The 17,631-nt window shown below is 35.4% G+C and overlaps 1 long non-coding RNA gene across 1 annotated transcript; it reads left to right on the top strand.

The window, feature by feature from the left end:
* Positions 1-15,064: 15,064 nt before the first annotated feature.
* On the top strand, positions 15,065-16,511 carry LOC144574488 (uncharacterized). Its single transcript, XR_013518236.1, has 3 exons — positions 15,065-15,294; positions 15,739-15,821; positions 16,387-16,511. It is a non-coding gene; the product is annotated as an uncharacterized LOC144574488 (long non-coding RNA).
* Positions 16,512-17,631: the final 1,120 nt, after the last annotated feature.

Below are 17,631 nucleotides of genomic sequence, written 5' to 3'. Positions count from 1 at the left end.
GATATCAGCTGCCACCATGGATCAATTTCGTCGACCAAAATCCATGGTCTTCACACAGCACCTCGAAGTAGCCAAGTAAGCCTAAACGACTCCCTTTACCGCTGCCCCCGGTACCGACGCATCATGCATGGCGAGAAAGGTGCTTTAACTACCTCGAATTCTGACACGATCAAAGAAAATGCAAAGACAAGAAGAGGATGTGTGCTCACTATTGGGTCAAAGGCCACGAGGCGCGCAGCTGCCCGGAATACAACAAGGCGAGGTTTGACCCAATGCGACCAATGAGCAATCTAGGCGAAGAAGGCTTACCATCCAATCGCCCAGACACAGCTACAGTCTACATACCGGAGACTCACCGAATGAGATACAATGCAATGGAGCTGAGGCGTGCGATCATAGTGATGCCCGACTGAAAACGGTGCACAACCCCCAGGTCATTCAGTCGGTTCTCATGGCAGTCACCAAATCGGACTTTCCCTTTCAACTTATACACATGCAGAAAGCTCAATAGGCCAATAAGTGTAATCAATTCAATTGTAAAAATCATCACCAAATTACTTGTGAATAGACTTGCACCGATGCTTGATAGTCTCATTGCGCCTAACCAGACGACATTCGTCAAAGGAAGATCCATGACAGAATCATTTGTGGTGGCAAGGAAATTTCTAAATTTCTACACCAGAGAAAAAGTGCTAGCGATCTTGTATAAGGTGGACTTCGAGAAGGCATTTGACACGGTAGATTGGTGCTACACGATAAACTTGCTGATTGAAAGAGGATTCTCACCGAGATGGGTAACATCGGTGCTGCACATCTGGCAATAAAGATTAATGGGAGCCTAACTTCCTATTTTAGGCATCAAAGAGGAGTGCCACAGGGTGATCCGCTATCTCCAATGATTTTTATCATTGTGGCTGATTCCCTGGTCCGTTTTATCCAAAATGCCTCAGCTCTCATGCCCAATCTAGCTTTTATGGCCCCACAACCAATCCAATTTGCAGACGACACTATCATCATCTACGAATCACACCCAACCACCCTTAAAATCATCGCAAGGATACTATCAATGTATGAGGAGCTCTCGGGCCTTAAAATAAATAAGACCAAAAGTAGCTTTGTCCCAATCACTCTCGCACTGAGCAGAGTACAGGTCATTCAAAGCATCCTAGGTTGTCAACCATCCCAACTCCCGATCAAAAACCTAGGCCTCCCCCTCACCACCAGGAAACCAAGGAAGATAGACCTGGAACCAATGATCAATGCGGTGCAGAACAGAATGGAATGATGGAAATCGAACATTCTCTTTTATGGAGGTAGAGTGACGTTGGTCAAAGCAGTCCTATAAGCTATGCCGTTACATTATATGCAAGTGCTCTCTATCCCCAAGGGAGTGTTGAAACATATAAACAAAATGAGGAGGGATTTTTTATGGAAAGGCAATGAGACGTGTAGAGGCATTAATTGTCTGGTGAATTAGGAGACGGTGTGTACACTGGCTCAAAATGGGGGAATGGGTATCATAGATCTAGCCATTCTTAACGAGGCACTTCTCATAAAATGGTTATGAAAATTGGACAATAACTCGACGAGTCAATGGACACAATCTATGCAGATGATATATAGCACGGGAGAGGCAATATGGGAAACAACGAATAGATCCTTTTTTACAAATGACCTAGAAAGAAACTGGAATTTCTATCAGGTTTCAACAGAATCAGACACGACAAATGAAAGGAGACGATGGAGATGGACTCAGGAAGGCCAATACTCTTGTGCCACGGCATACAAAACCATGCATAACAGGGGAACTTCGTGCCCTTACCACAAAGCATTGTGGAAGCTAAAAATTCTGACTAATGTGAGGATTATTTTATGACTGGTGATACAGAACAGCCTACTGACGCAGGAGATGCTTATTATAAGAGGCTGCAATGTGCCGCATGGGTGCGCACTATGTGATTTAACGGAAGTAGAAACCTGTGATCACATGCTGTGGAACTGTCCTTATGCAAAGTTGGTCTGGAGAGGCCTGATGACATAATTTAACCTGACATATAGGCCTATTCACGACAAGAAGTTGGGGGATATATGGCTACACATCAGATTGTCACTACACGATCAGTCAAGGTGCATATGGGATAATGTATGGGCGGCAGAAGCATGGGGCATTTGGTGGGAAAGAAACAAGAGGCTATTTACGGGCAAGAGAAGGCCACCTGGGCTGCTTATTGCGAGCGCAACACTAGAAATCAATGATTGGATACACCTTACTTAAATCATGTAAAACGAGTTTAGCTAGCAAAGGGATTATTGTTAGAGGGCATGGGAGCGCTTATAGCATAATGCTAGAAGCAAATTTTAATAAATAGTTAAAAGGGCAGGGGGTTGTAACAGGTCATAACAAAAATGACCTTGTATAGTGCTAACTATGTAATTAACTTTTATTATAATATATTTGTTAGTTTGGAACTTGCCTGCTAACCATAAAAAAAAAGTATGTGGCAGTAATTGTTATATTTAATCAGATCATCCGGTGCTATGTATTTGCTACGTGTTTTTAAAATTGTAAGATTCTTTTATTAAAGAATGAAGATTAAGTCAATTAGCTATTTAATATTTACAACAAATCTTGACCTTTCACACAAAAGTAGACATTGTCTTTAATTTAATGTTAAACAAGAATGTGCTAGCATCTGCGAGCGTAAAAGTGACTATTCGCGAGGATATACGGACACAAAGGTATTTTTTTCTATTAGTGACGGGAATATATGCGAGGAATAGTGTCGTATTCTTGTAAAATAATGTGCTAGTATCTGCGAGTGTTAAAAGTGATTATTTGTGAGGATATACGGACAAAAATTTATTTTTTCTATTAGTGACAGAAATATGTGCGATGAATACTGTCATATTCTTGTAACATTAGTTCAGAGGTTGCTTCCCAAAATTATAAGAATATTATTTTTTTTTTCTCAAATTTAGAAAGCAATAAATACATTTTGATTCATCCAAATTAAGGAGGGAATTAACTAGAGAGCAAAACAATAAAACAAAGGAAGCTAGAAAGACCGTCTCCCGCCAACTAATTCCTTGTTTTTGCTTTTCTATATGACATTGTAGATTCTACTAATTATTTTTTATTGTTTTGTGGGTAACGGACAAGGCACAGAATCTACGGTTGGTTCTTCACAGGCGTACATTCATTCATTCATTTCTTTGGCCTCATTATCACTGGATTGGATGTTAGGCAGGCAGGCACTAAATCTCTCTCTCAGTGTGGCAGGATTTGTGTTTACATTCGTGTTGTAGTTTATACACCACATGGTTTTATCCAAGGTTCTAAATAGCGTTTATCGCGTCATAGCGGGGAGCCTCCAAAAAAAGCTATAGCGAAAGCTATTCCAAATAGCGTTTTTTTTATTTTTATAAAAATTATATTATATATTTGTACTAAATATCAACATTATTTAGTCTCATAGAACAATAAATAATATCAAATTGATTAAAAAATTATAATATTCATATTGAACTAGTGGTTTGCAACTTGGGCGGGTACGGGTACCCCGGGTATACCCGTCTCGGGTACGGGTACGTCTCGGGTACGGGTATACTCGGGTACAAGGGTATTCGGGTACGGGTATGGCGGGTATAATTTTCAAAACCCATACCCTACCCGTCCTATACCCTTACCCGTGTACCCTTGACGGGTAAGGCGGGTACGGGTACGGGTATTTTTTTTTTTTTTTTTTGCTGTTTTTTTTCTGTTTTTTTCTGGTTTTTTCTGATTTTTTCTGGTTTTTTCTGGTTTTTCCTGATTTTTTCTGGTTTTTTTCTGATTTTTTTGGGGGGAAAAATCAAATTTTTTGAATTTTGAACTGTGATGAACAGTACTCGGGTATACGGGTATGGGTACTCGGGTAGTCGGGTACGGGTTTAGTCGGGTACGGGTTAACTCGGGTAGGGTAAACTCGGGTATTGGTCTAAAATAACGGGTCCGGTCCGGTTTTTGCCCGTACCCGCGTACCCGAGTACCCGACCCATACCCGGGCTCGGGCACCCTAGCTGGCGGGTACGGGCGGGTATACCCTTAACGGGTTTTATTCAACCTCTATATTGAACCAATACAAAGTTCAAATTGCGACTCAAAATATCTATAGTAATACTAATATCATAAACTATCGATCTTTTTCTATTTAAAATATCTTCAACATCATAACATAATTTATCTTTTTTCTATTTAAATTTCAAAATAACCTAGAAATTGAAAAGAAAAAAAAATCATACTTCTAGTAAAATAAACAGATGATCCTTGAAGAAATTCTTGTCAGTCCCTAAAATTTTCATAATTTAGCAATTATTTATTTGATTTATCATCAGTTAAAAAAAAACCAAGAGCAAAATGAAAAAATTATTATAGCGGACTTGAATTTGATATAATGTAATATTCATCAAAATTAAACAATATCTTCACCATTTATTTATTTTAAAGCTCATATAAATTGAAAAAAAAAACAGCAAATGTTGCATAGCGCGAGCTATTTGCGCTACACGCTATACGCTATAGCGGACCGCTATTACCGCTATAGCATCTGTAGCGCAAATAGCGTGTTTTAATGCCATAGCATAGCGTTTGGTCTCCAAAAACGCTATAGCGGCGCTATAGCGCCGCTATAACGCACTATTTAGAACACTGGTTTTATCCCTATAATATTTCCCGTATTATTTTTTCTAGACACCTCACTGAATTATATATTTTCAAACTATCAAATTGTATATTTATTTAATATCCTTATTGAATCTGCAAACTTTTTTTCACAAAAATGTCAATATTAGTATATCATTTGCATTTTGAGATTATAATCGGATTACACCTGTATTATACACAAACTACAAACTTTTGACCTTTTTGGAACTATGTATTGTCGAATCATAAAATTATCACTATAGTTTCTACATAATTGTGTGCATAGTTGCTTCTATATTTTTGTGCATATGGTTGCTTCATTGGACTTGTTTTTCATGTTTTAAATGTTCAGTTGGATTTGTTACCGCAGATGTATATTCATACCATGAATATCAACAGCATTAAATTATTTAACATCAATCTTACAATTCGAGAATATATATCAGATGTTTATTCATGGTTTAGACTTTAGAGTAATTTCTTAATTAAGGTGTGAGAACCGCACCAATTCTGATGGCTAAATTATAATTTGCCTTCTTTATGAGAAGTTGTAAGTTTGAAAGATATTAATTAGTTTTTTTTTTTTTTTTTGGTTAAAAGCCAGTAAGCGATTGCATTTGATCCAACGATATACAAGATAGCTATTACACAGGTTTCTTTTGATTAAAATAGAAAGTATAAAAACCTATACATTGAGCTACCTGTAAAATTATCTAATTTGCTATGTCAAAAAATAATAGATATGTGAAGCCAGATAATGCGAATTAGTCTATTCGCGCCCGATTAGCAAAGTAGGTGGGCCTTCCGATTTTCTTCTCTGATAATGTAGAAACAACAGTAATTTTTCGAGTTGCATGGCAGGCGGAGTACGCCGTATCAAGTCCTTCCTTGAGGACGAAACATCTTCTTCTTTCCAAAATCGACGTTGCCCAGAGGAATGTGCAGCCGAGAGGCACTAAATCAAACCGGACCGAGACAGTCATTACTTAGAGAGGAGGAAGAAAAGGGCACTGAATCCAATTGGACCGGACAGTCACCACTCAGCTGAGAAGGCATTGAATCAAACCAAACCGGAAATTGAATCAACCGGCCCAGGACAGTCACCACTCAGAGAGGTGAAAAAAGAAGAAGAAGAAGAAGAAGAACAAGAAGAAGAAGAAGAAGAAGAAGAAGAAGAAGAAGAAGAACAAGAACAAGAACAAGAACAAGAACAAGAACAAGAACAAGAAGAGAGGAGGAAGGAGGCAACTCTTTGCAATCTCATCATCAACAACAACTATAAAAACGCATACCTTATTCATATATATTGTTGTAGTAGATACTACGATGATGGAAACAAATACACAAAACTCTCAGTCGAACCAGAAAAATAGATACGAATGGATGAGGCGACGAGCGACAGAATCCTTAACAAAGTCATATGCTCGAATAAAGCGAGACGAGATGGACCAGGTTGACAAGAAGGGATGGAGGCGAGGCGGAGCGGTCAAACTAGTGTTGCGACTCTCAAAACGGCAAGTCTTGAATCACCTGCGGAGTTTACTAGGCTTTTCGCTTCTTTCTAGTTCTTAACTTATAGTAAGATATTAATTAGTTGAAGAGCTTCGAGAAAAAAATATATATTTCATGATGTGGATAAAAGTAAATGTAGAAGCATTCTTCAATCATCTTATACAGTGATTTATTTGTATTAATTATGTTGATAATATTTATATATTAAATTATAATTTTTTGTTTTGTTTTAGTTACTAATTATGAGAATATATACAGACAAAAGTTTACTCCATGCTGTAAAAATACATGATGCAAGAAATATGATCGGGTAAAAACGTACCTCGAGAAAATGAAAAAAACATGACAATAAACATGCATATATATATATATATTTACAACAAAGTAGACACTTTTTGCCAGAGAAAAAACGCATTTATGACGGTCGTCTGTCGCAAAAAGAAAAAACTGAACAATGAGAGTAGTCTGTCGCAAAAAGTCACTTTTTTATCCTCGCGAAAAGTGTCTCATTCTTGTTGCATGATCATCGCGATATTATTTTCAGAATTCTCTGTAAATAATGGACTGATCAAATTAAATAGATTTATCAAGTGTAATGAATGTAATCATTATTTTTAAAATGCTCATTCTAAACATATATACATTTCGCAAGAACATTCCTTTTATATATATGCACCCACGCGTAATCACTTGTTAATTAAAATATTTATAACTACTTGGGCTATTTCTCAGGTTTCATTCTGAAAAAAAGAGATGTATATCTATTTATTTTGTATTCAGTAAATTTGGGCTAACAAAATATTTTTTTTATAATATTGTAGATAGGTACAGTGGTAATTGTGAAATAGATAAACAGAGGAAGACACAAGAAAAATCGTATTATTTTGAGAGTTATATTGCAACTTAGACACATCAAATTAAGTCATAATTTGTAAGTAATAAGAGACAAACATGGTATAAAGGTCATCTGATAAAAAAATATGAGATATAGAGAGAGAAACTAAATTAGGGATAAAATATTTATGATGTGACATAGTTAAAAGACTTTAAAGCTTGACATTCTTTATGATGATTAATTTATGTTTTTCTTCACAGTCCTATCAAAGACATGATGTACTTTTAAAGAACATTTAACTTGCAGTATACATTTACAATAATTTCAATAAAATTATAATATCCAAGAATTAAAAAATATTAGTAGTAGTACTTAATTAAGTTGAGGGTGATCCGTTTAATTTGCACGAAAACAAATAATTTTTTTTTTCATATCAAGTTCATTCAATCATGGATAGATTAGATTTACACCATTATTTTTTTTTTCTTAAAAGACTTAAATCTATAAATATGATTTATCAATCTTAAATTAGACACACCGAATATAGAAAAGCAAGAAGCTGCTTTTATGGATGCAAGCAATACTGAAAATGAACCCTCATTGTATTTAAGTAGCTAACAAACCCAACCAAAGATTCAACAAGTAATAACAAATAGCACATTAATATCTTTCTTTTTGTTTTGATGAATTAATGTTGATGTATCATGATCAGAAAGTGAGAAGTGTGAAGAGGAGAAGGTTGATCGTATCACCAAAACAGTGTTCCTATCCTAAAAAAAATAGAACTAAATAAGAACTTGACCATCGATAGCTGATGATTTTTTATGTGAATATAAAGAAAGAACTTGACCCTCAATCTTACTAAAAAAATCGTTTTTATTTATTTATGAATGTTATTATTTTGATCATGTGAAAATGAATGTTATTATTTTGATCATGTCAGTTTCACATCGTCATATAAGAAAAGGCTTGGTAATCAATTAATTAGTACATTCACTGGCACAGTAACCAAGTTCAGGTAAGAAATTAATGACAGCATAGTTTATATGACATGATTGACCGCAAATTTCAAATCTGAATGAAAATTTTCTCTGGATATGATCAATATATAACCTCTGCTTGATCCTCAATCTTTACTAAAAATATATTTATGTTAGTTTCACAGTCATATAGGGAAAAGATTACTAATTGATTGGTACATTCAGTGGCACAGTAAACCAAGTTCAGGTGAGAAATGACATGATGTATTGATGTGTGAAGAGGAGAAGGTTCATCATATCACCAGAACATACTTCCTATCAGAAAAATAAAAGCAGAGTTTATACATATAATTATCTGTTTTTTTTTTTCTCATATTTGCCAATGATAGCAGAGTTTAATTGGCGACGAAGGAACAAGTGGATGTTCTATTGTTCCATGTCATGCGTGTGTAAGAGAGAGAAAATGATGGATGGATGGATTCATGAAGAGAGAGAAATCAGAACCAGAAGGCCTGCGGCTGATTTGTACTAAAGAGCAGCCAAGAGAAGGGATGTAGGGCCCACCACTGCACCCAATCCAAGAGCTTTGTCGGTGATGGGTAGTGCGCGGGTCCCGCCTAGCTACTCACAGATGCTACCCATACGGAGAACGTGACACGTGGGACCTACTAAGTTTGTGCTGGAGCGGATACATCTCCCCCAATCTTGCAATCTGTTATGGTTCTCATGTGTGAGAGAAAAAGAGTTTCACTTTCATTAACATATAATTGATAGTTGATGTTATAGAAATATATGTACGGGCATTGTATAGGATATGATACGGAATACGGCTATATGATAATTTTCAATATTATATGGACATCGGATGATAGGATACAGGTATCAATACGATAATATGATACGTATCGGATACGGATACGAGGCCATATGTAAAGTATTAGAGTAACATAGCTTATAGTTTACTTGCTCAAACTTGAATTTGATTGTGAGTATCAAAATTAAAGAATATTAAAATGGATGATTCAAATTGATTGAATTTTAGATTGAAGAAATTAATTTAATAATATTTGTAGGGCTTCCATTTGTTTGAGAAAAAGAAAAATATATATATATTTTTTGGGAAATCATGGATTAGAGGTTAAGAGGATATTTCTATTTTGTGATTTTCAAACCCATGACCTCCAATATAGAAGTCATGTGCCTTTGTCACTAGGCCGAAGGTAGGTTCTTAAATATAGATATTTCAGTAACATATAATTGGACACATTGATCAAACTAGAACTTTATAGTCTATGTCGATGATAGGCCTAAATTATATACATATTTGATCTGATTTTTATCATGAAATAACATCAAATATCTTGTATTTTAAATATAAAATAAATAGAATACACCTAGGATCAAGTTACTACTTTTATTTGGTTTTAATTTGCAGAAAATGAAGAAAAATAAAGAAAACCGAAGAAAAATGCTCAGTACGGACGCACGGTTTACGATACGGCCGTACTAAGTGCTTAGATGGATTTCTGGATGTGTGCCAATTTTAAAAAGGTATAATAAGCTATTCGTCAAAATCCGTGTGGATGCACGGATTTCGATGCGAATGAAATCTGGACGCACAGGAAAAATCCGAGCCCAGTGCAGGTGGACTGGCCGCACTGTAGCAGAACGCATAACTAGAGCCTGAACTTAAAATAGTCATAACTTTTGACTCGTAACTCCGTTTTGGGCATACGACCACTTTTTGGAAAGCTAGAAAGAAGATCCACAGCATGAGAAACTAAAAAAAGAAATTTGGAGTCAGTTGAATGCACTAAACTCGCAGAAAGCCAAAATTACACGTTTTCAACACGGTTTCTATTTTTAGCGCATCATGGACACGTTTTTACAGTCAAAATTGGACAAAGCATCCTGGGAAACAATCCAAATATAGCACCCACTAACTCCACTTCCTAGCCTCTTAATTGGGCATAGCCCTTGGCTATAAAAGAGGGGGTTCATTATCCATTCAAGGCATCTCTTCGGAAAGATCAAAATCATCCAATCTCATTCTCTCTCTCCACACACACAATACTTAGCGATAAATTCTGAAGTAAGGAAAGCTTTCAAGCGAGGAGAAGAAGAGTTTCCTGAGCAAGATTCGGCGAGATAGAGGTTCTTGATTCAATAAAGGGTGTAATCATTTCTTTATTTCATTTCTTCTTACTTTGCCAACTTTTTGTAATGGACCTCTCCATGAGGGAGTAGTTCTCTCTCTAGAGATTTAGGTCAATGCATGAACTTGTTTAATTGTATCTTATTCGGTTATTTGTTTTTGTTATGATTGTTTTATGGGATTTGATGTTAATTTCTGTGATTTATCATTTGTGTTAATTACATAGTTAGTACTTGAAATCGCAGTAGTCCCGTGTTGGATTCGAAAGAACCAATATTCCTAGGATGAGAGGAGAGTACCAAATTATGAATGCAAATACCCTAGGTTTGGATTATGATCTAACTAATTTGTAATCTAAGTCGGAACTACAGAAATTAAGGTTAGGAATTTGGTGAAGGACCTAACCGTGAAGGCAAACCCTAATTAGGACATCTCAAATCGAATCGGGTATTGGTATGAAGGACTTAATCGTGAAATATCAATATTTGAGGTAAGGAGAGACTAACAAAAGCGTATGGTCTAGGTAGCTAGGATGAAGGACTTAATCGTGAAGTTCGAATTACTTAGACACGTTATTAATTCACGAAAGTGACCCTTAATAACATATTAGGTTAGAAACCTCATCAAATCATACATGAACTTAAACAAATACCGAATAGATAGAGTTAGCAAGAGATTGTAGACCGAATGCTCATAGATCTTCTCAAACTAGAAAGCAAATCAATCTTTATTTCCTCAATTTACTTTTATTGTTTTAAAATCTCTCTCTCAGGTATTGAACCCAAAACTAGGAATTGTTAGAACAAACCCCCCATTTACTTTTATTGCACTTTATTTTATTTTCTGAAATTTATTACTAAAGTTTAAGCATAGTAATTAAACACACTCCCTGTGGATCGATACCCGATAATATACTACACGATAGAATTGTATACTTGCAATCTGAACCGAAAGTGTATTTAGGGTTAAAAGGTACATCTCATTGTACTGAAGCTTTTTACCATACCCTTTGGACGTATCAGTCGAATAAAGAAACTTGGTAACATTCAATTAGATGATTCTGATTGATTGAATTTGATTTGGTAATATGTTTGTTAGTGAGTTACATAGTTATATATATATATATATATATATATATATATTAAATTCTTATTAATAAAAATGTTTTGAAAGAGTGAGTGCATAAAGAAAAAATATAAAAAATCATGTGATATGTTTGATTTTTTACATAGAATAGTTAAAAGAGTATTGTAAAATTTGAATTTTAGAAAGTTAAACATATTTCAAGATTTTATTGAATAGTTGTTTGATGGAATAGTAGATATTAATATACAACTTACTAGATATTGTATCACATTAATTTTTTTTTTTTATTGAATTTGTCTTTCTTTTGTGCAACTTACATATTGTTATACACAACAAGTTTATATTGCATAATATAACAAAAACAATGTGCTATGATCTTTTTGAATGGTATACACTAATTGATAATTTAATTGGTGTTTGATGAATGTTATGAGTTTATTATATTAATTGGGAAACTGGCAACTTAGAAAGACAAAAGTATAAAGAGTGTGCTTTTTAATAAAAACATAATTGTGAAAGTTATAAAAATAGAGAGTACCTAGCTATCTCCGTAACTTTTCTTAATTTCTTCCTCCAGTTATTAACTACTTGAGTAACTACTAGCTACTTAGGAGGACCACTTACTATTTGGGGACCGCCTAATATTTGAAAGATTTTACAACTGGTATGCGCAAGTATTCATATATAACACATCAATTATTCATACCTAAGATATCAAGTATTTTTTTTTAAATGGACACATCACTCAGTCATCTTTTACATGTTTTGAGAGGTGTTTTTTTTCTCCGTTCAATCTAACCAATATTTCTGACGATTTGTGAGGAATTTTGCAAATCTAAAACCATGAACATTTTTTTGCACAATTTTCTCTTTCAAATGAAATCCATGATGACATATTTTTGAGTTGTCTGTTGCACAAGTATTCACAACTTATCGAGAAAGTATTCATTATCATCGTGCAAGTGCAAATAAAAAAGCTGGACACATCACTTATCCATCTTTTATACATTTTTAGAGATGTTTTTTTTTCTCTGTTCAATCTAACAAATATTTCTGACGATCTGTGAGGAATTTTGCAAATCTAAAACCACGAACATCTTTAACACAATTTTATCTTTCAAATGCGATCCATGATGATTTACTTTCGAGTTATCAATTGCATAAATATTCATATCTCGTCATGCAAGTATTCATATCTCATCGAAAAAGTATTCATTTTCGTCGTACAAGTGTAAATAGTTCATGAATCAAGAGTATTACAAGCATATGTGCATACCTCGATTAATTTTACAAGAGCAACTGAAGAGTATTGAACATTGCTTTATTACTTTCTAGTTCAATTTTATTTTTTGGAAATAAAAAATAGTTGCCACATGTTTCACTGTCGAAAAAATAATAATCTATCAAATTTTACAGATCATGTAATTGAAATGCTAAAAACAATATTTAAAAGAAACAAAACATACTTCATTGAAGTATTCATACATAAGATATCAAATATTTATAGAGAGAGAGAGAGAGAGAGAGAGAGAGATGGACTATGGTGCATTGCAATGCAAGGAGGGGTTTGTGCATTGGACCATAAATCTAAAATTCAAAATGCAAATGGCCGATCCAAACCGTTCATCTTGTTCTCCATATTAATATGTGCTTGGAGACCAAATTTTACATTTTTCTAAATTTTTTTACTATTTATTAAGTATTTTACAAAATTGTTGATCCAACGGTGGCTTAACAAAACAGTAAAATCAGCAGCCACCGTTGGATCAACAATTTTGTAAAATACTTAATAAATAGTAAAAAAATTCAGAAAAATGTAACATTTGGTCTCCAAGCACATATTAATATGGAGAACAAGATGAACGGTTTGGATCGGCCATTTGGATTTTGAATTTTAGATTTATGGTCCAATGCACAAAACCCTCCATGCATTGCAATGCACCATAGCCCATCTCTATATGTATGTATGTGTGTATATATATATATTTATATATATATGTATGTATGGAGGTGGGCTACGGTGAGTTGCGAAGTAAAACGAGTTTCTACTTCACGCCGTATTTTTATTTTGAAAGTCCAAACGACCGATCCGAACCGTTAGATGTTTAATCCATATTGAAATGTGCTTGGAGACCAAATTTTACATTTTTTGGAATTTTTTTACTATTTATTAAGTATTTTTGAAAATTGCTGTTTTGCTGTGAACAGTAAAAAACAGTAAAATTTTCTGGACCATCAGATCAGCGACTTTCAAAATTGCTTAATAAATAGTAAAAAAATTCCAAAAAATATAAAATTTGGTCTCCAAGCACATTTTAATATGGAGAACAAGATGAACGGTTCAGATCGACATTTTAAACTTTAAAATCGCAAAATATGAGCGTGAAGTAAAATAATCGCTTTACTTCGCAACTCACCGTAGCCCACCTCTGTATGTATGTATATATATATATATACACACACCACACACACATTGTAATATTCATACATAAGATATCACGTATTCATTCATACCTAAAACATCAAGCATTCATTCATACACCTATATTTTTTTTCAAATTTTTTTTTTCTGTCATTTCTTAGTATTAATGGAGTTTTGTTCTTTTTCAAATAACTCGCTACTTCATGAGAAAAACGAACATAGACACGAAAGGGATTAATTGCATCCACAGAGACACAATTAGTTGAACTCGATCCATTTAGCACTCATTTTGAGACGGTCGACAATGATGGATCTGACCCGGTGGAGGTGTGCTTAATTGGGATGGAGTATATCAAGTATTCATTCATACACGTTGAAGTATTCATACCCAATGGAGGCATGCTTGATTGGGATTAAGTGGCGGATGATCTCCAGCAGAATAGCAGAATGTCCGCTGGAGCGGTAGCAGTAGGAATAAGTGAAAAGGCAGAGGCGGAGACAGAGGTGGGAGATGAAGGAAGCTTATCGTATTTACCATTTCAAGATGAGAGAGAGGGAAGCTTATTGATGAAAAAATAGAGACGAAGGTGGAGGCGGAGACGAGAGAGACGGAGGTGGGTGAGAGAGGTGGAGGCGGAGGTGGATATGAGAGAGGAATGGAGAGAGGGAAAAGAAATAAAAGTAGTTATAATTGATAGTTATAGTTAAAAATGAGGAAAGAAATGAGAGAATGATGGGTAGGAATAGGGATGGCAAAAAAGCCCAGATGGCCCGGAGGCCCGGTCATATCCGCCCGGCCCGTCCTTTACCCGGTCGGCCCGGCGCTGTGATGGGCCAGGTAAGGCCGGGCCTAAAGACAGGCCAGGTCAGGCCTGGGCTTAAGTCGAAGCCCACAGGCAGCCCATTGGGCTTATATGTTAATACAACAAATATGAATTTAGGGTTTTATGTGGAGGCAGTGCAGCCGCTCTTTCTCTGAGTCTCTTTCGCTCTCTCTCTCTCTGTCTCTTAGCCCCCTCTCTCTGTCGGCTCTCTCTGTTACTCGCTCCGCCACCGGATAGCCACCGCGGACCCTCCGCCACCACAGATCTGATCTACCTCCCTCACTACATCTCTCTCTCTGTCACTCTCTCCGACTCTCTTGTCTTTCTCCCTCTCTTCTTGCCACCAGTCCTTGGCTACGGTGCCAGTCCTCCACCACGACGCCACCAGTCACGCCCTCAAAATCGATTTGCATCACTCTTCTATCAGGTTAGTTTGCTCCCTCTCTCTTCCATCGATTGTCGTTTGCTTTCGTTTTTCTGAACTGAAACTTAGCTCGGCTTAAGGGCTACTGATTCATGCTCGTATAATTAAACTGGAATACTGAAATTGTAGTAACCAATTTGGCATTTTAACTGAGAAGATCATAACAAATTTTGCTATTGAAATTGTCACGTATGCATCCTTTCTCAATACTAATGATTTATTTTGTTCTTCCCTGTGAAATAAAACAGACATATCAGAAGAAAGGCTTGAAATAACTAACAAACATGGAGAGAAGCTTGTTGGCGTGTTGCACAACACTGGTTCTAAGGGGGTTGTGAACTTGTGATCCTTTCTCATGGTTTCAGGTCTAGTAAGGTACTGACTAATAGAATTTGCTTAAACTAGAGTTAAAATTTTTGGGTTGATATTCTGTTTTCGTGGCATTGTCATTATAGTGCTTGTTAGTTGTTATAACACTCAGTCTTGAGGAACAAAATTTCCCATTTACCCCACTAATAAATATGGAAAATATTGCATTTGCTTGTAGACCATGAGGAGGTATCCATTGCCCATGGTCATGGCGCCAAATCAGTGCTAATAAAATTAAATCTCAAATAACTATTTTTGAATTGTTCACTGAGGAGGGTTTTAATGCCACAAGTTTTAAGACTAGTTGCAGGGACTGCATTTTTCAAATATAAATCTCAAATAGTACTTCTAGTGGCAGGGACTACATTTGCATTTATGGCTCTTCTATTCTTAGAAATGCTGTACCTCTCTCTCTCTTATTTTTTTTGTATAATTTTTTTCTAATTTTAGGATGACGTTATAATGCTCAACCTTGCAGCAACAATTACTAAGAAAGGAATTAGTATCTTTCGCTTCGACTTTGCTGGAAATTGGTAAATTTCAAAAAAAAATTTAGTGCTTAAGTGCTGAATTGTGGAAGCCTAGGTTTACATATGGGAGGCGTAACAAAGCTGTGTTGTGAATTTCAGTTTATTTCATCCATATAACCAGCAAATGTATTTTCCTATATGTCTATCCATATAGCCATGATATTTTTCATTTTGCATCTTTTTCTTAAATTAGCTTTCTATCCATATGTCTATATATCCATATTGTTGTTGGTTTTGTGATTTGAATGAATGCACTAATAAAATGTGGAAGTGGCCTCTGGTATAGTTATTTTTAAAATAAACCCAGTATGATTTTTGAATATGTTTAATATCTGTTGTGATGAATTATATGCTTAAAATCTGTTGTGATGAATTATTTGATATTGAGGCCTTTTGATTGCTTGAAGTCGTTGAAATTTGAGTTGTGGAATTGATGATTTTGAATTGTTAAACCCACCTTAGTTGATCTGTGCATGTTGATTTTCTCAAAATTGTAGTCCAATTTTTGCTCGTAACTCGTAAATATTGTTTTGCTAATGTTTAGGTACTATGTTTTTTTCTTAATCAGGAATAGGCTGAAAACAAATATGTGAGTGAGTTGCAGATAGTAATTGATCAAATAAGCAAGCAACAGGAGAGAATTGTAGTTTTAGAAGGTAACATCAAGTATTAGGTGAGGAATGCTTGTTGCTTGGGTGCTAAATAATATTTATGTAATTGTTAAATTTTTATTTTTAACTTAGTATTAAATTATACTTGTACTGAATTATACTTTGTTGTGTTGTTGTTTTGTTGTGCTGTATTGGATAGTAAAGTGTTTTGCTATGTTGGAACTTTTGTTTCTGTGTTGTTTTACGTAGTATTAATTTATGGTGTTGTTTTGTTTAGGGATGTGCTGTCATATAATGTTGGATATTTTTTTTTTCAATATATGCTTAGTATTAATTTATGCTCTGTTGAACTGTTGATTATACAAAAAATTATTGTTGGTTTGGTTGGGCATGGCAGGGCCGGGCCGGGTAAGGCAGCCCATGGGCATAGACAGGCAGGCACGGGCAGGCCTGGGCCTGGAGGAAAGGCCTATGGGCAGGTTGGGCCTAAATTTTCAAGCCCGTCAGTTTGGGCCAGGCAGGCGGGCCATTGATTTTTAACGGGCAGGCTAGGCCTGGGCTTGACAAAATACCCGTGGGCTCGGCCCATTGCCATCCCTAGGTAGGAAAGATATAATTACCCTAAAAAATAATATAATACATCAATATAAATCTATAATTACATACGTTCATGTTTGGTGCATGTTAGGGAGATATATCAATACTCATTAGGCATGGTTAATTTGATATTGATGGAATATTTCGGTATTTGCGCCAAGAAATGGATGGATGGATGGATGGGGACTGCTGCTGGCTGTTAGTGTTAGAGAGAGATTTTAAAGTGGGTCCCACCAATGTAAGGCGCCGATTAAGAAAGGTATTGTTTTTTGGGGTTCTTTATCTTTATTATCTGTCTCAGTCGCCTCAATCTAAGATTATGCGCGCTGCCATGCCATCATGCACCTTAACTGCACGACTTTTGATGCATCATGCCCTGTAAAAAAAAAAATCTCATTTGAATATTAAGTTCATCCAACTTGTGTTACGAATGATCTAAGTTGCAGAATATCAACATCATATTTCCCATAATGATTATTTGGTTGTTTTACTGTTAGTGTCTTCTCCATTTTGTTTTGAACTGGCACCTTCTGTTTAATCACAACTCAACAGCAGAATCAATGTATCTATAATTCTATATACATAGTCTAAGGCACTCGAACCAT

The sequence above is a fragment of the Carex rostrata genome, chromosome 23 (assembly GCF_964058835.1).
Source record: "Carex rostrata chromosome 23, lpCarRost1.2, whole genome shotgun sequence".
Lineage (NCBI taxonomy): Eukaryota > Viridiplantae > Streptophyta > Magnoliopsida > Poales > Cyperaceae > Carex > Carex rostrata.
The sequence above is the reverse complement of the archived record's forward strand: the minus strand, read 5'-3'. Positions and strand labels throughout refer to the sequence as shown.